Source organism: Panulirus ornatus, chromosome 31 (assembly GCF_036320965.1).
Source record: "Panulirus ornatus isolate Po-2019 chromosome 31, ASM3632096v1, whole genome shotgun sequence".
Lineage (NCBI taxonomy): Eukaryota > Metazoa > Arthropoda > Malacostraca > Decapoda > Palinuridae > Panulirus > Panulirus ornatus.
Genome location: NC_092254.1, coordinates 997,501 through 1,019,041, shown reverse-complemented (window position 1 = coordinate 1,019,041; position 21,541 = coordinate 997,501). Strand labels below are relative to the sequence as shown.

The window sequence follows — 21,541 nt, the reverse complement described above, 5'->3', positions numbered from 1 at the left end:
AGATATCTTAATTTGCTCTACGTGACATACTCTCAGTACATCTGTAAATATTCCAGCATTATCTGTTATTATTATTATTATTATTATTATTATTATTATTATTATTATTATTATTATGGTCTGTTATTCTTGTTTCTGATTTTCTGTCTGTGCAGCAGGTCTTCTAGATTGCTTCACTACATTACTCTTCTTCCATTTTCCACCTCTACTTTTCTCGTAACATTTTGAGGTATATTAAGTTTCTGTTTAGGTTTCTTCCACTTTTTTCCTTTTAACTCTTTTCTGATAAACACTTCATCATCGCTTAAGATGTTGCAGTTTTCATAGGAAGTACCTTTTCTGACTTCCTCATTCCATCGTGCTGTACCCTCTTTCGTCATCGACTCTTCCCCAGCCAGTACGTGGTATCTCATGTCCTCATGTTTCACCTGGCAGACTGGCCAGTACCGAGGGGGTGCTGGACCTTGCAGGCTGACACGCGGCCATCTTAGATCACACTGGAAGATTCTGGACTCCTCACAAAGACTGTTTGTGTACAGGTCTGCTGGACTCAGGCGTTGGCTGTGGAATTAAGAAGACTGTTGTACCTTTGTCTCGACCGGCCGGAGGTCTGCTTAAAGGTTCTCATATCCAGTAGAGTATGATGATGATGATGAGAGAGAAGATGGGGAAGAACTTTAGGAGAGGGAAAACGGGAGAGCTAGAGGCAGGAGTTGGTTGGTTGGGGGTGGGGTGGGGTGGGGTGGGGTGGGGTGGGGTGGGGGGATGGAAACAATAGTCAGGAAGGCAGCCCAACACCCCTGCCCCCAGGCTCCTGCTGCGGCGTGCGTGGCCCCTCTCCCGACGGGGCTGGGGCTGGTGGTGTGCGTGGCCCCTCTCCCGACGGGGCTGGGGCTGGTGATGTGGTGGCCCCTCTCCCGACGGGGCTGGTGGTGTGGTGGCGTTGCTGCTGGCTGTCGTAACCTCTTGAGCACGACAAGATGATCGACGGAACGACCCTTGATCACGACGGTACGACCCTTGATCACGACGGTACGACCCTTGATCACGACGGTACGACCCTTGATCACGACGGTACGACCCTTGATCACGACGGAACGACCCTTGAGCACGACGGTACGACCCTTGAGCACGACGGTACGACTCTTGAGCACGACGGTACGACCCTTGAGCACGACGGTACGACTCTTGGGTATGGTAGCCTGGTTTCTGACCTGGCCATGAAGCCATCTTACCCACGGGTCGTGCTGTTCCGCTCAAGGGTGGCATCGTCGCGTCGTGCTCAACATCTGGAAATAATCATTGAATAATTTATATTCATTAACTGATAATTCACTTAACGTTGTAGCTGGACTTGGCTGGTATCATTAGTCATTTGTTTATTACTTGTTTGTCTTGTATAGCGGGCCAGGGATTGCATCAGTCTCTCTGGTGTTCCAGTCGCTGGATAAGGTCAAGGGTCAAGCAGCCTGGATGGGTTAGCAGTCTCATTAAGTTTACTCATCAGCTGGGCCGACACATCCTGGTTAATCTGGGTGAAATTGTTGTCATGATTGAATGATGAATGTCACGTGGCGGCCGATGTCACTGGTGAGGATGTTGTGGTATGGCGAAGATGTTGTGTTGGTTTAATGGTAATGTTGTGGTGATGATGTGCCGGCGTTAGCAGAGAAGACGTGATGTTGTGAGGATGTTGTGGTCCTCTCGTGAGCGTGTGATCATGATGCGGTCATGCTAATGTGACGATCTTGTGAGCCGTGGCTCATAATGTGACGATCTTGTGAGCCGTGGCTCATAATGTGACGATCTTGTGAGCCGTGGCTCATAATGTGACGATCTTGTGAGCCGTGGCTCATAATGACAACCTTATCATGACTATTTTCTGAGCCATACATTACTGGACTCATTGTTATTTACACTTCGAGGTCATCGGAAAAGCTTCGTTTAGACACTCATTAAGGACGATGTACGACCCTTAGGTATAATGGGCTGGCTGCTAGACCTGACCCTTAAAGGTCAGGTCGGAGGTCAGACTATCATACCTAAGGGTCGTACCATCCTCCTCAGGGGGTCGTTTTGTGGTGCTAAAGAGGATATGATCCTTAATGTAAGTTTGCTTTAAGGTATTTAATTTAAGGTCATTAGAATCACGCTAACAATATATATGTGTAGTATGTTTAATTGAACCCTCCGAAATGTGTTGCCTACTGTAACTTGAGATCAGTAAACAGTATAACAGAGATGTGTAAACACAATCTGAAAAGTATATTTACGACCTTCTTTATTATGGGTTTAACCACAGATGATTTAACGATGATTGTCATAATGGCATGGTTATGATACCATATTAGCAAAGGGGCCTTTCGATTTACACACACACACACACACACACACATATATATATATATATATATATATATATATATATATATATATATATATATATATATATATTTTTTTTTTTTTTTTTTTTCATACTATTCGCCATTTCCCGCCTCAGCGAGGTAGCGTTAAGAACAGAGGACTGGGCCTCTGAGGAAACATCCTCACCCGGCCCCCTTCTTTGTTCCTTCCTTTGGAAAATTGAAAAAAAAATGAGAGGGGAAGATTTCCAGCCACCCGCTCCCTTCCCTTTTAGTCGCCTTCTACGACACGCAGGGAATACGTGGGAAGTATTCTTTCTCCCCTATCCCCAGGGATAATATATATATATATATATATATATATATATATATATATATATATATATATATATTTGACAAGGGATTCATGGCTTTTAGATTTTAAATTCGCGACTCGCATACAGTACATCAAGCCATTGTGTTGCTATTTCTGTAAATTGATATATAACTTTCGGCTTTATGAACTGTTAACCTTGTATCTATTTTTGTTACACTAATGAAAACAATAGCTTGATCGTATCTCCATTACAGGTCAGGATTTGATAGACTGGGCTAATAGGTTAGGTATATGGATCGCACTATCAATAGATTTTAATGGACAAATTAACTTTCTATTTGGATTTGAAAATGTGATTGTCGAGAATCATGAAGGTTGGGCCCACATGGGTTCGAATTCTGGCCATGGCAATTCAGGTGTTTCATATAATAATGATAATAATAATAATAATCATAATAATAATGATAATCATAATAATAATAATGATAATAATAATAATAATGATAATAATAATGATGATACAGCGCTGGTGGCTGATTCATGTAAGAAACTGCAGAAGCTGGTGACTGAGTTTGGTAAAGTGTGTGGAAGAAGAAAGTTAAGAGTAAATGTGAATAAGAGCAAGGTTATTAGGTACAGTAGGGTTGAGGGTCAAGTCAATTGGGAGGTGAGTTTGAATGGAGAAAAACTGGAGGAAGTGAAGTGTTTTAGATATCTGGGAGTGGATCTGTCAGCGGATGGAACCATGGAAGCGGAAGTGGATCATAGGGTGGGGGAGGGGGCGAAAATTTTGGGAGCCTTGAAAAATGTGTGGAAGTCGAGAACATTATCTCGGAAAGCAAAAATGGGTATGTTTGAAGGAATAGTGGTTCCAACAATGTTGTATGGTTGCGAGGCGTGGGCTATGGATAGAGTTGTGCGCAGGAGGATGGATGTGCTGGAAATGAGATGTTTGAGGACAATGTGTGGTGTGAGGTGGTTTGATCGAGTAAGTAACGTAAGGGTAAGAGAGATGTGTGGAAATAAAAAGAGCGTGGTTGAGAGAGCAGAAGAGGGTGTTTTGAAATGGTTTGGGCACATGGAGAGAATGAGTGAGGAAAGATTGACCAAGAGGATATATGTGTCGGAGGTGGAGGGAACGAGGAGAAGAGGGAGACCAAATTGGAGGTGGAAAGATGGAGTGAAAAAGATTTTGTGTGATCGGGGCCTGAACATGCAGGAGGGTGAAAGGAGGGCAAGGAATAGAGTGAATTGGAGCGATGTGGTATACAGGGGTTGACGTGCTGTCAGTGGATTGAATCAAGGCATGTGAAGCGTCTGGGGTAAACCATGGAAAGCTGTGTAGGTATGTATATTTGCGTGTGTGGACGTGTGTATGTACGTGTGTATGGGGGTTGGGCCATTTCTTTTCGTCTGTTTCCTCGCGCTACCTCGCAAACGCGGGAGACAGCGACAAAGTATAAAAAAAAAAAAAAAAAAAAAAAAAAAAAAAAATAATAATAATAATAATAATAATGATAATAATAATAATAATGATAATAATAATGATAATAGTAATAATTATAATAATAATGATAATGATAATAATAATAATGATAATAATAATAATTTTTATTATTATTATTATTATTATTATTATTATTATTATTATTATTATCATTATGAAGTAATGCCTTACATGTTACACGTCACAGGTGATGTATGATCTGGTTTCAAACTTTGAAATAATTTCTCTTTCTGGTTTCAAAGGTCAGAGGCCAAGGTTGGTGGTAATAATTGAGGAATCGTACGCCCGGGAGCGCAGTGCAGTTAGGACAACGAGAGGTAAGGTTACAAGCGGACTAGAGCGGTGTAATAAGCGCACCCAGCAGGTCAAACTGAAAAACAAATTTACTGCGCTTAAAATACTTTTTGCAGACGTTGTTGTTTGATTACTAATTGTGTGTTATGGGGGAGAGTTTTTTTGTGTACTTTTGTTGGCCTGTGTTGCTTATTTGCCTTTGTGAAGCGCTATTATCACACTGAAAGGTTTTGTATTCATTATAGTTCTGATGCAATGAAAATGTATCTTGCTTCTGATGACATTTCGGGATACGTTCCAGGGTTGAATTTCATGGAGGTATTGGAATTATCAACAACTATTGTGGGAATTTGGCGCCAAAATTTCGTCCGGTTAATACCTTTTCACAGGTTCAGCCCAGGCTTAATACGCTCCACCAAATTCAGATGGAAGACATTAATTATAATCTTTATTCGTATCCTTCTGAAAGCAGATATATTAGAACTTAACATTTAGAAATAAAATGAATTTTGATTATGTGCATGAATACATACATTTCAAATTAGGACACTTTTTTTTTTGAAATATTGAATATTGATATTGTAATGATTGATTGAAAATGAAGTTGATATCGAAAGCGACTTCGCTTCGTGAACTAGTAAGGTATAGAGTGATTTTTTCCTCTCATAGACCAAAGTAAACTTGAAGACCATCATTTCCTAGCGAAGTGGTGGAGGTGAGGCGTGAACCAGCCACCCTTCCCTCACTCCTGCAGGGAAGGTGGTCAGGGATGTGTGTTGTCTACCTCACCATCCAAGATGCAGACTGAGGCGAGAATTTTTCTTCTAAGGAAATTAGTTGTCTTTGAAGATGTGCCGGTTCGTTGAGAGCAGAGGGAGGGAGGGAGGGGCCCCAGTGAGAGGGAAATCTTAATTTCTCTTCGAGTTATTGTAGTCTCAAGAGGAACTTGTTTCACGTAGACTAATGCAGGATACTACCACTTGTGTCCTGCTGAGGTTTATTGTCCACGGGGGAGGCCACTCCTCACCCAGAGAATTTCTTGGCTGAATCATTTGTTCGTCTCACAGGCTCCAGTAACATCAGAGAGAGAGAGAGAGAGAGAGAGAGAGAGAGAGAGAGAGAGAGAGAGAGAGAGAGAGAGAGAGTTGTGGTCAACCATTGGGAATGATAGGATCCCGGGAATCCTCTTGTTTTGTTGCAGTGTGAGGAAGGAGCCAGCCCCTTGAAGGTAAGTAGAAGGATGGGACAACATGATACGATAGAGTGACGGTGAAAGATATTTAGATTAAAGGTAAGAGTCAGAATATAACATAGATTATTTATACTTGTTAAGGTAATTATTCGTGAAATTGGTCGGCTCATTATTTGATGGCTGTAGGCTTACCCAGTGCAGGAGGTCATCAAGGCCATCCCTCCTAACCCATAACCCCTGGGAGGAAAGTCTTGAACACCATCTTGTGTTGTGCAACACGACTGTACAACTGTATTCTCCTGCGTGATGTTAGCCCCGGAATGACTGTATGTGCGTAAACAGCAAACATAACGACAGATTGTATTTTTCGTGTGCATCAAAAATTAAACACAGTATAATCACTCAAAGGCGCCTCTGTGGTGTTGTGGTTAGCGTTGTCGACTACGAATCCACTGGCCCGAGTTCGCACCCCGGCGCGGGCAAACGGCCCACAGATCACCCGACTGTTCTGGTTGGTAGACAGATGGGTACCATCTTGGGCTGGGGTAAAGCACTGTAAATCGGCCGCGACAGACAGGCTAATAATCAGTCGTATCAAGGGTCGCTACTTCACAATTACTTCCCTCGAGACTGACTCTCTGTGAAGTAAGGAAAAGGAAGAAGGATCTCTTTAAGGAATGACTGAACGAACAATTGTGGTATAACTCCATAGTCTTAGAACGTTAGGATTGAGGGGAAATTTTGGGATAATTGAGTTTAAAACCAAAAAAAGTCATGATTTTTTTTTGTTTTATTTTATCGTTAATTGTGTAAATGATTTATTACGTTACAGGTGTCCAGGGTTGCTGGAGACCTGAAAGCGAGTAAGTTAGTGTTGGTGACGTGTTGTGGGGAGGTTATGGTAGGGTAGTTTCATATGGGAGGAAGTTAATGCCGGTGTGGTATCATCTGGAAGTTAATAGTAATGTCATATGAAAAAAAAAATTTAATGCCAGTGTAGTATCATCTGGAGGTTAATAGTAATGTCATTTTGTAGTGGAGGAAGTTAATGGTAATGGAGTTTCATAGGGGAGAAGTCTAATGGTATCCTCGTGTCATATGGGAGGGAGTTAATGGAGTTTGAGTCTCATGGAGAAGGAATTGATTGGTAATTAACTGGCCTGTAGGGGTAAGATCACGCTAAAGTAATATCCTGTGAGGGTCTAGTAATTAGACCTACCTCACTGACATGAGATCATTAATTAAAGTTAATTTTGAAATACATCACTGTTGACCTGATTTTTTTTTTCTGGAAGTAAACTGATAATTCATTCAGGGAATAAGTTAGTGTTCATATGATTTTATCGAGAATTTAATAATCTGACTGGTATGTAGATTATGTTAATTACATTTTGCGAAGGAAGATATTATTTTGACTGAAAATTATTGTTTATGTGACTATATTTGGAAGTAAGGTATTTTTAATGTAATTGCATCGAGGAGTGAAAGAAAACGTTAATATGATAAGTGTGCGAATGTTGGAGTGTGTTATATGGTGGTTACATGGCAGAATAATTTGTTGTGACTTAAACTGAGACTTGAAACCTTAAGGGCATAGGTACCCTTACGTGACGTGGTCATGAGGAGCTCACTCTTTGACTCAGAGAGAGAGAGAGAGAGAGAGAGAGAGAGAGAGAGAGAGAGAGAGAGAGAGAGAGAGAATGTATTTCCCATGGGAGGATTGTTGTCCTCATCTGCAGCACCTTCGCTAAAATTTCCTCAAGTGTTGGTGAACATAGGTTGTTAGTGTGGGAGAATGAGTGGTGGTGGTGGTGGTGGGGGTGAAGGTTGTGGACTGGGGTAGTGTTGGTGGGGTTGGCTAAGTGGTTGGCGAAAAGAAAAGAGGAAAAATATCTCGGGAAATATTATATCCCCTGGTTCATAATATGTCACGTCAGTTGGCCCTCCCCCGGCAACACAACATGGCAACGTTTGATCTTGGGAGGAACGTTTTGGGCAGTATTAAATGAGCTGGTAGAATTGCCTGAACGATATTACAGGGTACACGGCCGACTTGCTACCTGATAATGTATCTTGACGGATATTAATGTGGGTCTGGTTCACTGGTCGGGTCACGTGGGGTCTGGTGCACTGGTCGGGTCACGTGGGTCTGGTTCACTGGTCGGGTCACGTGGGGTCTGGTTCACTGGTCGGATCACGTGGGTCTGGTTCACTGGTCGGGTCACGTGGGTCTGGTTCACTGGTCGGGTCACGTGGGTCTGGTTCACTGGTCGGGTCACGTGGGTCTGGTTCACTGGTCGGGTAGCGGTAGTGTCCTCCTTAGTTCTCCCTCGCTCTCTCCACCACTCCATCACTTGTCTTTTCCCCTCACTCCAGGCACCACCCTGTTTTCCTTATCCCGTCCTCCCTCATTACCCCATATTTTCCCCCTCCCTCCCTCCCTCCCTCACCCACCTCCCACCTTCCGGGAGAGTTGACTTTCCCGGGTGTGGTGTGTAGCCAGGAGACGGGACGCCATGCACCCTCCCTCCCAACCTCCCCCTTATAGACTCTCCCCTCCAGCCTTCCTGCCTCAATTACACCCTACTTACAGCACACACACACACACACACACACACACACACACACACACACCTCGCGGGTGGGGGAGGGGGTGCCATTTCATGTGTGGCGGGGTGGCAACGGGAATGGATGAAGGCAGCAAGTATGAATATGTACATGCTTATATATGTATATGTCTGTGTATGTTTATGTATGTATACGTTGAATTGTACAGGTATGTATATGTGCGTGTGTGGGCGTTTATGTATATACACGTGCATGTGGGTGAGTTGGGCCATTCTTTCGTCTGTTTCCTTGTGCTACCTCGCTAACGCGGGAAACAGCGACTAAGTATGATGAATATATAATTTTAGTCGGAAAAGGCGACTAAAAGGGGAGGGAGCGGGGGGCTGGAAATCTTACCCTCCCGTTTTTTTAATTTCCTAAAGAAGGAACAGAGAAAGGGGCCAACTGAGGATATTACCTCTAAGGCTTAGTCCTCTGTTGTTAGCGCTACCTCGCTGATGCGGGAAATGGCGAATATGTATGGAAAAAATTACATATATAGATACGAGCCACAGCCTTTTGTCATTGTTTGCAGATGAAACCAGAATGATTATATGGAAATATTATCCTCAAAAGACTCAGAGGTGACGGTCGTCATCAGGTATTGTGTGGGCCACAGAGAATGATATAATCTGACCGGAGAAAAGTTTCAGGAACTCTGTTACTGGGCAAGTGAAAAAAGATTAAAGAGCAGATAAGAATACTGGACAGACACGGACGCCGTTGTGATCGTGAGAACGACTTGAGAGCCGTGAAGTAGTAGAGTCTGGCGACCATGGCTTCAGCGAACACAGCGGAACAACAGGTGCCTCCTGCTGAACCATGGCAGGCTGGACTCCACGAAGCTCCTCGTCAAGACACGCAAGACTAATAACGTCGCCTTACAAGGCTGAGAAGAATTCTGCTCTGCTAACATCACCCTGAAGGTCGAACGATATTGCACCGTTGAGGAAGTGTGCGAAGGTCCCCGGGGTCAGGACGTCCACGACCACAGTCGCTGGGAACGACTGACATGGCAGAGGCGGTGCTCCGTCGAGCGCAGGAGGAAGACACATACACGTAACACCCTCAGCTTACACTCAGGTGGTAACCAGATGGCACGACTGGCACGGAAGACTGTATTGTGGTGGTACCACTGAAATTAAAAGTTGCATTACGTCAGGTGATAGAGGGTATAAGAATATCGGAGACCCAACTAGATGGTTTCACAGATTGCCTGGAGCCATTCATAAAGGCTCGGAAAGTTATGTACCAGGAGGAACAAACCACTCAGGATGTGGTGGTTAGGTAGGGGCGAGCGTCTGCCTCCATGATGCTCACGTGGGAGGAGGAGGCGAGGTCACACTGCACGGCGTGTGCAGGTAAACAACCCGCGAGATCTGGGTCAGGTAATGGGTCGTGATGTAAGACACTTGACCTGATGCTGATTTATTCTTGTCTTTTCCAGATTACTTTGTTGTGAATGAATTTATTCTCGGCTTCTTCATATTTCTGTATTGTGATTTATTCTATCTTGTTACATATTATTTTGTTGAGATTTATTCCCTCCTGCCTCATGTTAGTTTGTGGGAGTTTATTATCTCGTAGTGTGCTTTACTTACCTGTATCTTCCTGAGTCGTATCATTCTAGTGACACACGACTCTTAAGATTCAATTATTTTTGTTTATATTCTTTCCTGACGGTCGTGCGCGCGCACATCTTGGCAGCGCTACGTAATTTATTTATATCGTCCGCGTGCATCAGCGGCGGACATCATTAGGCAGCGGCCGTGGGAAGCTAAGCCTTGTGGCCCCACAACTTTAGGGTCAGTTTATTTGGTGCAGTTTGACCCGCCAAGGAGGGACGTAATGAGGTTAATTTCTGGTGCTCATAAGTCCTGGCCGGGTGACGCTATTACTCTGTGTGTGTGTGTGTGTGTGTGTGTGTGTGTGTGTGTGTGTGTGTGTCGCTGTTTCTTTCCTGCCGACCTATCCTGTGTGATCACTGGGTTACGTGAGAGTTTTACACTGTGTTGCCTCGATTCTTAACCTTGTATATAAATACCCTATTTTTACGTATGTGTGTCCACACACACACACACACACACACACACACACACACACACACACACACACACACACACACACACCCGAGCCTGAGCCCGGTACCTACATATTGACCCATCCCTAGGTGAGGATGTACACCTGTGATGGGTGTGGGCCTCCTGCCACGCCCGGGATTCAAACCCATGCGGGCTCAGACCCGGGCGGGCCTGCGCTACGTCATGTCCATTTTCATTATTGTTTACCGATGAACAAATGGAATTATTCCCACTAGGTCAAGTATTGTCCCGGTAATAGACAACACAGAGTGTGTCACACGGAAAACCTTCCCCACCCCTCCCCCCTTCCCCCGGGCCTGACAGTTATTAATTGACCTCTGCCTCTGGTTCGTCGAAATTTTATGCTTTATTGAAGCCCGTAGCCAGAGGGAATGGCTGGCAACATTTTCAGTCCACGGAATTAGTGTGGTCGGCCATTGTTGACGTGATGGAAGACGTGGCAACGCCGGCTTTGTTTATATGGCGGTGGAGAGGGTGGCAACATTGTGTTTGTTTACATTTTGGGAGGGTGGGCAAGACTTTTCTTTGTATGAAAGTCAAGTCCTCCTGGTGCACTTTATTTGTGACAGGTTTGCTGTTGGGTTATTTGTGGTCAAGAGTCCATTTTCTTTACATGGAGAGAGAGAGAGAGAGAGAGAGAGAGAGAGAGAGAGAGAGAGAGAGAGAGAGAGAGAGAGAGAGAGAGAGAGAGAGAGAGAGATGAATTATATATATATATATGTGTGTGTGTGTGTGTGTGACATATGTGACTCATCACCAGTAACGTTGTTTCCTCGTTAGTCAGCACCAGTTGATGACCCGCCACCTGTACTGTGGACTGGTCATTAGCCCAGGTAATTTAGGTCGTCATACTTCCTAGCGGAAGTGTGAGGCCGGCGTGATCATCACGGATTACTTACAGTGTGTGTGTATGACAAGCGTGTGTGTGTGTATGGTTATGGGTATGTGTGTGCGTCTTTCAACACACACACACACAGACACACACACACACACACACACACACCCACACCCAAAAAGAAAAAAAAAATGACATTAATACCGACAAATCAGTATATCGTAAAGTTTCGTTCACTGCAGAATCTGAGAGTTGGTGATTAGCCGACCCGTCCACTCAGGCTCAAGGCTACACCCCCCCCCCCCCCCCCCTCCTACTATGTTTACATTCGCTCGTTATTTGAGTTTGTATAATAAAACGTTACATTCCTGGAACAGTTAAGGGAAGATGACCCGTAATGCCTGGTTTGCCTTCCCGGGGAATCATGATAGATGTTTCTCATTATCAATTGGTAATATTGAATAAGTACACTGTCGGGCGCTACAGTTCCTGATGTGACTAAATGAATTATATTTTTGTTAAAACTGGTTTAATGAAAGTAGTTGATTATGTATGTAAGTATCTATCTATCCATTTATTTATTTATCTATCTTTATGTCTGTCTATTGATATATATACACACACACCACACACACACAAACTATATAAACAGATCAGGTCAAAGGCCAGGTCATCATAATGGTGTGTAGATCTGCTCATTTCCTCGTACATTAGCAGTTTGATGAAGGTATAACGTCCTCAGAAAGTCAGGTAGACACTCTCAGGCGTCGCCTCGCTCTGACCCAAGTGCATCTGGCGTGGTGGAATTACGATGGATAATTGATGATATTGAGTTAGTGAGCGAGGGGAGAGTAGTTGACTTTGCTGAGCCCTAACCTCTCTACTCTGCCGAGGTCCACGCTGGACGTTACTCCCTCATCCTGTATGTACCACCAGCACAGTTCTGGGTCACGCTGCTCTGCAATGCGGTACTCCTCCGGTCCAGCAGTAGCAGCAGCATCCCTGGGGCCAGACAAAACCTTTTCTATGGTGAGGGGTGTCAGTGACGACCGCCCTACATTTCCCAGTTCCTTCCGTATCGACTTTGCTGGTGTCCATGTTGTTACGTAAGCAGCAATGTGCTGTAGACAGTACAAGGTCTGAGTGTGGTGCTGTCTTGTCCATGTTAACCCTCACAACGTGAACACAGCGAGACACACGCAAAGATCCTCGTGACGATGATGTTTTACACAGGTGGAGTTTTATGGTCTTAGCTGAGGCAGCACGTGCATCTCAATGCCATAATCAAGGCCATTTCATTTACATTATTTACCCATATATATATATATATATATATATATATATATATATATATATATATATATATATATATATATATATATATTTTTTTTTTTTTTTTTTTTTTCTTTTCTTTCAAACTGTTCGCCATTTCCCGCATTAGCGAGGTAGCGTTAAGAACAGAGGACTGGGCCTTTGAGGGAATACCCTCACCTGGCCCAATTCTCTGTTCCTTCTTTTGGAAAATTAAAAAAAAAAAAACGAGAGGGGAGGATTTCCAGCCCCCCGCTCCCTCCCCTTTTAGTCGCCTTTTACGACACGCAGGGAATACGTGGGAAGTATTCTTTGTCCCCTATCCCCAGGGAATATATATATATTTTTTTTTTTTTTTTTTTTTTTTTCATACTATTCGCCTAGGCCAGATACCCAATTTATCGACCAGCCCTCGAAGATGATGAACATCTGGGTTGATTATGATTTAATATTGGAAACGTTTCAACCTTAGTTACGGTAAGGAACACAGGTTTAGTCACGGCAAGGAACACAGGTTTAGTTACGACAAGGAACACAGGTTTAGTCACGGCAAGGAACACAGGTTTAGTCACGGCAAGGAACACAGGTTTAGTTACGGTAAGGAACACAGGTTTAGTTACGGCAAGGAACACAGGTTTAGTCACGGCAAGGAACACAGGTTTAGTTACGGCAAGGAACACAGGTTTAGTCACGGCAAGGAACACAGGTTTAGTTACGGTAAGGAACACAGGTTTAGTTACGGCAAGGAACACAGGTTTAGTTACGGCAAGGAACACAGGTTTAGTCACGGCAAGGAACACAGGTTTAGTTACGGTAAGGAACACAGGTTTAGTTACGGCAAGGAACACAGGTTTAGTTACGGCAAGGAACACAGGTTTAGTTACGGCAAGGAACACAGGTTTAGTTTCTTTCCTACATAATTTTGATTCCTTTTCTTATTTGACATCATTGGTGGGTTAGACACGTCTGTTGGTCATCATTGTTGGTCTGTTGGTCTCATATCATCGCGTGTATTGATTGGTCAGTACTGCATCGTGGCTTTGTTTCGTTATCTTTTGTCGCCTTTGCCATGGTTAAGTTTTACTTGAATGTTACTGCTTTATGTACGGTTATTTTACTTGACGCTTCAGTATCCCAGTGAAAGTAGGTCACCCAGACCTACATTTCATGCCTCACAGGTGAAATTGTAAATCGGTCGTTAATGTTAAAACGTTTTTCCTGGACATATGATGATGAGAGGGGAATGACCCGAAGAAAATGCACATGACGTGTGTGTTGAGGTTGTCAGACCTCCTACATGGAGGTAGTTATGAGCGTAAGGCGAGGGTGAGGGAGGGAGGGAGTCTGGTGGTCAAGCAGCGGCATCATCTGCCGGGCGCACGGACATCCTCACGTACGATCATTCGCCAGGTAGAAAAGACACACACAGACACTCAGAGCCCCGGCAGGGAGGCCGCTACGGGTCTTTCTAACGGGCGGGTTATGTAGCCGGTCTTTGTTACACGGTATAGCTCAGATATCCTCAGGGGCGTCGATCAACCCTTGGGCCGCCCCTGCTCACAAGAAGGTTTCCTTTCTTCCAATATACAATATCTAAGCCACAGGTAGCGGAAGGCTTGTAATTTATAGGGAGCAGGTACAAAACTGCCGCTGTCATATTTTCCCCCACACGAGAGAAATGAGATACACTTGGTATGGGGGGGAAGGTGGATGGTGGTAATTAGCCATCCATGACCAGAGGGTCTGAAACATTGGACGACCACGGTATTCCACGTAGTACGTACGAAGAAAAATGTTTATATTTGTATTTTTATCGTCTTTTGCACGACGGTTGGGTCCCTTAGGTTCGAGGGGTCCCCACCTTAGCGTATAATGACGAGGCTTTTGAAGTGACTCAAGAGCCAGGTCAAAGGCCAGGCCTTTCGTCGTACCCAAGGGTCGTAACGACGTGCGTGTTCAGGGGGGTGGCACTGACGTGCTCAAGGGTCGTACCGTCGCGATCGAGAGGTTAACAGAGGTCATAAACGACCTCGTAAGAAACGTTTCTATTGGCCGAAAAAGATTTTTATTACACAGCGGACTGGAGGACGAAGAACAGGAGAGGACAAACTATAGGTTGGAGACATCTCCCAGGTCTGTGGCTGGAAACTTCCCGTGGAGACATCTCCCAGGCCATAGTTCCAGGTCCAGGAGGCTGGAGATAAACCTATGTTTTTTTTTTTCTCTCTCTGATAATTGGGGTAACGGGGTAAAGCAGTCGAAGAATATATTGTTGGGGCCTCCTTGGTGAGGTTGGCTCGGGGGCAGGTTTGATGATTTTTATTTTCTCTCAATTTTTTCCCCGTCTTTTAGGGTTCTCGGGAGTGTTGATCGAAGGGACGGGTTGTGGGAGCTGAAGTATATTTAAGGGGGTACTTTTTTTGAGAGTTCTTACGAGTCTTAACATGGGGGTTGGGTTTAAGGAGCTGATATATTTTAGTGGATTACTTTAGATGGGTCTGAGACTCGAGTACCGTGAGCAAGATGGTAAATACTAGATAGAAAATAAGAGAGTAATGAATTACCGAGTAAACCCTGGTGATGAAGATGAGGTATGTGTTGACATTATCATGCTCGGTGTACCACAAGGATGATATGATCATGTTTACCTCCGGTGTTTGAGCGGGGGAACCCCATCATCCTGGGGAGGGGTATTGAAAACTCTTATTTCGTGGATCATCAAAACGACCCATCAGGTCACCGTCAGGTCACCATACCGGAGAGGAAGAGGTCACACAACTGCTAAGCGATGCTATGACGTGAAGGACAGAAGAGCAGGTCAAGGGTCGCGGGGGGGAAGACTGTGTATTGTGCCGGTGATGAGGACAACACCACACATGCACGGGTTGTCACCATCAAAATAATGCACTGATTTGTGCTAATCAAAATTGAACTTGGGATGAAAAGAAGATATTGTATATCGCCTACACCTCAAGATTTCAATACTTACACACACACACACACACACACACACACACACACACACACACATATATATATGTATATATATATATATATATATATATATATATATATATATATATATATATATATATATATATATATAGGTGTTCCTGCAGCAGGGACGGGATGAACTCCTTAGAAATAAGACTGTCGTGTTGGCAAGACTGCTGTGGTGTCAGTCAGTCAGTGTTGTTGGCAAGACTGCTGTGGTGTCAGTCAGTCAGTGTTGTTGGCAAGACTGCTGTGGTGTCAGTCAGTCAGTGAGCGGTGCTTGGACTCGGCTCTGGGACGCACCACCTCATCTGGACAGATACCTATATACCTTGTTCTCTTTCGTTAGCATACTGGCCTGGTAACTAGTGTAGTTTGAACCTGTTCATACCTTCACAGTGGCGTCATACGTACATTGTAATCCATTATAAAGTCGAGGCGTGTGTTGTGTGATAGCATTATGTTGTGCGTTTGGCCTCAAAGGACACGGGAATGCTGTTCATATCCTCTCCTAACGAACAATTTCTAAACTTGAATTTAGTTGGCTTATTGGTTCCCACCTGGTGGATGACCCATGATTGATCGATGCTTTCACCAGGGCTATACATGTGTATGTCATGTATAGCTAAGAACTAGGTCATATCACGAGACTGTGCGTGCCACGTTGCCTTCTTGTAACACTCGAGAGAACACAAGTAACAGCTGTGCCCACCCCAGTGGGAGACCATGATAACCACTGACACAGGAATGTAACAATATGGAGAGCTTTCTGGCAAGGGGTCTGCTGGAGAGCACCGGCCAAACCCTCACAGCAAGAGGAAATATCAGATAATCAGTGATGACCAAACACATGACGACCAACATGTCATGAAGCACTGGCAAGTCTATGTTCAGAGTCACGCCTGAAGAAAACGGGGGCCATGGTTAATCCAGCGAAATTGTAATTACAGAATTGCTTGATGATATATATATATATATATATATATATATATATATATATATATATATATATATATATATATATATATATAATAACCAGGCTTAATAGAAGCTATGGGAGTCGTTTTAATCAGCGATGCTTACATAACCTGGCAACAAAGCAATCACAATTAGCGTCAGAATAACACAAGCTTATACAAGTCACATTTTATAAAATAAACAAAACGCCCTTGATGGCATCGTTGAATGGTGAGAGGCCAGTTAGTGTAATTAATGGCTGGCTGGCCAGGTGTGATGTTCAAGGTGGCGTGTACATTGCAATTGTACGAGGTAACAGTGCCGACTGGTGTACAGTTTGATACTGTAAAGGATGATGGTGCACAAAGTGATTATGTTCATTCTTTAATTGAACAGGTTAGCGGCGCGCAGGATGGATATACAAGTTGCCAGGGTGATGTACAGGGTGTCGGTACACAGAGTGATAATGTACAAGATGGATGGAAGTTTGGCTGCACAGGGTGACGATGTACATGTTCAGTGTACAATTTAATCATTCCACGCATGTCTGTCTGTCTGTCTGTTATTTGCGTTCTCCGCGCTGAACCCCGCCATATGGCGAACTCTCGTCTCTCTCTCTCTCTCTCTCTCTCTCTCTCTCTCTCTCTCTCTCTCTCTCTCTCTCTCTCTCTCTCTCTCTCTCTCACCGTAGATTGCCATGAAAATCCCCTTCATTTTTATTTTCATAGGCGTGACTCTATCATTCCTCCAGCACACTGATTATATGGTCGTTCACATGATGAACCACCCAGACCTGCCTCCACATGTGCTACCGCTCATGATGAACCACTCAGACCTGCCTCCACATGTGCTACCGCTCATGATGAACCACCCAGACCTGCCTCCACATGTGCTACCGCTCATAATGAACCACCCAGACCTGCCTCCACATGTGCTACCGCTCATGATGAACCACCCAGACCTGCCTCCACATGTGCTACCGCTCATGATGAACCACCCAGACCTGCCTCCACATGTGCTACCCTCATGATGAACCACCCAGACCTGCCTCCACATGTGCTACCCTCATGATGAACCACCCAGACCTGCCTCCACATGTGCTACCGCTCATGATGAACCACCCAGACCTGCCTCCACATGTGCTACCGCTCATGACCTCCGCTTAGCGAGCATTGAGTGTACAGCCCCGGCTCCTTGACCTGACCTTTCAATGGTGGTAACATCGCGCACAGTAAGCTAAGGAAGGCTTAGATTTGCTCCCCTGGGCAAGGTTAGGTTAGGTTAGCCTCGGCTCCGTCAAGCTAAAGGAACACCGCCGAAAGCTTTAGCTCAGGTTTAGCTTGGCCTCAGTAAGGCAGGACGAGGCTAGGGTGAGGCAGGCTGGCCGGCAGCAGATGTATGTACTCACGGGCCGCCAGGCGGGCAACATGTGGAGGTCGACACCTGCCCTCATTATTTAACCTTGCCAGCAGTGTCAGTGTTGCCAGCAGTGTCAGCAATTGTGCTCCTGTCACAGTCAGTGTTGCCAGCAGTGTCAGTACTCCCGTTTTCATTACTTACAATCAGTGTTGCCAGTGGTGTCTCCACAGCTGTAGGCATTACTTGCAGTCAGCATCGCCAACAGTGTTACACACCTGTGACCATAAGTAACGTCAGTGTTGCCATCGATGTCAGTATATCTTTCCCCGTGACACAGGTTGGTATGTCACAAACACATCCCGGCATTTCACAACTCATTTCTGTATTTTAGTTTGTAGTTCCACGCTCATGACAGTCTACTTTATTTAGATAATTTTGTATATGGTTATTACACTGATGTTTATAATTAAATGTTACATGTTTACTGACAATTGTTTTTTGTCTGGAAACATTTCTGATATTATTATAGTAAAGAGATTTAGTTTAACATTCATGTTGGCTATTCAGGGCAAAAGACATTTTCTTTAATTCTATTTATGTGATTATTTTTCTGTAGCGTAAAAATAAGACATGTAATTACACACACACACACACACACACACACACACACATACAGACCAGGTAGCAAGCATCATAGATATAGAAACCATTGTTATGTTAGGTAACTATGTAATCAGGTCACTAGATAGTTTATAGTCTTTAACAGTGGGAGAAAATACTTCCATTGTCAATCATTCGTTCAAAAAAAGCCTGTATCTGTTGTTGAGACTAGCAACAAAAGATGACCCAAGAATGTCTGATGTTTAGATAAATATTAATGGTTGACAAGGTGTTTGAGAATGACGAATAGACTTTGTATATTTCACCCTCAGCTTCCTCGTCTTGTACTTTGGCCTCTTCTGCTTCGTCCTCTTTATTCTCTTCTTCTTCTTCATCTTCTTCTTCTCCTTCTTTTCTTCTTCTTCTTCTTCTCTTCTTCTTCTTCTTCTTCTTCTTCTTCTTCTTCTTCTTCTCCTTCTTCTTCTTCTTCTTCTTCTTCTTCTTCTCTTCTTCTTCTTCTTCTTCTTCTTCTTCTTCTTCTGTGTTGCATAAGACAAAGAGTGACCAGTGGTAGAGGTAGTAGGAGCAGCAGGTGGCAGCATCCCCAGCACTGGCATGAACGGCGCAACAGGAACAGTAGTAGTAGTAGCAGCAGTGTAGACAGCAGCAGGATCAGTCGTCAGAATAGTAGTACCAGAAGTAGCAGGAGGAGGAGCAGCAGGAGGGAAAGCAGCGTTGTCGGGAAAGACACTAGAAACAGCCGCAGGAAGGAGAGCAGCAGCACGTCCACTAACCCTGCCGGACGCCAAAGAATGATAATTTCGACACATCCCAAACTACCGTCCTGTGGCGCCCGGCCTGGCTAGTGATCTTGGTGATCCCCATCCTCGTGATGGTCCTTCCTTCTGCTGGTTGTCGTGGTGCTGTAGGTCGTCCAGAGGAGGATGGGCCTCGCACGAAGCTTGGGGGGAGATCTTCCTCCTCTTGGTGAACTGCTGGTGAAGACGTTCCTGCGAAAATGTTGGATGAAGAGTGTCTTCCTGGTGAGTGTCGTGGTGTTCTGAAGGTGTGATGGTGAAGCTCTGGAGAAGTTCTTGTGATGAGGCGCTGGTGTGGGTGGGTCATCCCTGTAACGTGGTGTTGAGAGGTGCCTGAGGATTCTCCCTGGTAATGAGAGGTGAGGTGAGGTGAGGACTTGTCGTCCGTATGAAGCATCACTCACGTGCGGACGGCCAGGATTCATGATGAAAGTCATCCTTGGTGAAATCCGTCCTGGTGAATGTCCACGTTTGGGGAAGGCCGTTGTCTTGAGTCATGTATTTTGTGAGGGTATTTGTGTTGCTGGAAAACGTTTTGCCCAAATTAGCGTTACATCTTTAATTTCATAATTCTGTAACCTGAAAAGTTCGGCTTGATCTCAGAGTCTGTGATTTTTTTTTTGATAATAGAAAAATAGTCTTAAGACTATGAACTTTCCTTCACAAGAATCATTTCTAAGCAACAACATTAGTGTTGTTGGCTTTCTTTGTATTCGTTCTAGATCGGGTGTGACAAGGGTATTATATGGTTCATATTTTTTGCTAAGAATGTAGCATTCTGTTTGCTTTATGAAAAGCATGTGGACATTACATGATTTAGGTTACTGATGATGATCTTAGTAAAGCCTTCTTTTTGTACTGCTAAATAATGGCAAGCTAAGCATTTTACATTTGTGATTTATAATTTTTTTTTGCTGCAGTGAATTAGGGTGCATTTGTCTACACCAGTTTGAATGGAACAAGTCTTCCTTTCATTAGGCTGTATTTCTTGATTTCTTGTTTTTCGGCAGATTTTGACATTCTGCTAGCTATAGGTATCTGTGTAAGCTAGTCCGCTCTCCCGTAGACATTCACTATCCCATAAAAGAGGCTTTGATTAATCATAAAAAGATATTGTATGTCGTACTTTGTGTCAAGCTTTCGAGATGTCGTAAGGACAATAAGATCTGAGGATTAAATTGAAGGTTGTCCTTGATCAGGTCGGCCTACAGGGGGCTAGGTTAAGGTTGGGGGTCCTAGAATATGTATGTAATTGTGTGTACCAGAGCCACGAGAAGCCCCTGTGTAAGTGTGTTCTGCGGGATCATGCGCGGGAAACAGTTCACGTAATGAGGAAAAACGAGTCAATCCAAGAGCGAGCGTGAGTTGTCTTGCGGGCTCGGATATGGAAATTTATGTGTAATTCTTGTCACGTTATTGGAATTCATTGATGCTGTTGTATTATACAGCAGCGATAGATGCTAATGTGTCTTAGTTCAGCACCCAGCATCCACTACCCAGTACACGATATCTGTCTCCCAGTACCCAGCGCCTAGCACCCGGTACTTAGCTCCCAGCAGCACATAGCTGCTGCCTGCACAGCAGTAGGCTGCATGTCCCGTCTGCCCAGCTGATATTACGAACCATTAATTAGGCTGACACCCTCATTAGCACCCTTTGTGCCTCAGGCTCGCCCATCCCCGCTCTCTCAGATTACACGGAGTTTAGTAATGACCCCAGACCATTAATGAGTGGTTAATGGCGGTTGAAACGATGTCATGAGCTGTTTAAAGGGGATGATGAGGCGGTGGAAGGACTTTGATGTGGCGGTACTCCTTGTTAATGAGGTAATGACTGTGGTGTGTATGTCGTTAATCGGTGTAATTAGTCGCTATGGAGTGTTTGTTCCTCTTTGTGGATATAAAAATTGATTATGAAGAATCTAAATACTTATATTGATATAATGGTTGCTCACTACTGTGTGGCTGGATGTTAAGGGGTGACGATACATCAGTAATGGATTATTATAATAAACTCTGAATGTTGTTCTGAGAAGCAGTACCTGAGATGAACAGGTGGCAGGTGAGGTACAGTTGACCCCTTACTTACACAGACGACTGGCTATTGAAGGTTTATGGTCTGCTAATGTGTCAGGAATAATGGTTAGGAGGGAGGATGAAATAATGGGATACCAGCACACAGTACAGAATGTCCAGCCTGTCCGGTAATAACTCGAAGACAGAATTATTCGTCCCATTATTAAGGAAATCCATAACAATATCTCACACAGTAATGGCCATTAACCTC

At 44.2% G+C, this 21,541-nt stretch overlaps 1 protein-coding gene and 1 long non-coding RNA gene across 7 annotated transcripts in view; one reads left to right on the top strand and one right to left on the bottom strand.

Moving 5' to 3' along the window:
* Window positions 1-21,541, top strand: part of LOC139758648 (uncharacterized) — a 184,611-nt gene that overhangs the window by 35,580 nt on the left and 127,490 nt on the right. For 3 of the 4 annotated variants that reach the window (XR_011714881.1, XR_011714888.1, XR_011714883.1), the window contains one exon: window positions 4,429-4,503. The exons of the other annotated variant lie outside the window; for it this stretch is intronic. This is a non-coding gene — a long non-coding RNA (uncharacterized lncRNA). The remainder of the gene's footprint in view (window positions 1-4,428; window positions 4,504-21,541) is intronic. 4 annotated transcript variants of the gene reach the window in all.
* The window catches only part of LOC139758642 (ras-related protein Rap-1b-like), a 143,423-nt gene that overhangs the window by 20,457 nt on the left and 101,425 nt on the right, over window positions 1-21,541 (bottom strand). The gene's annotated exons all lie outside the window — the stretch shown is intronic.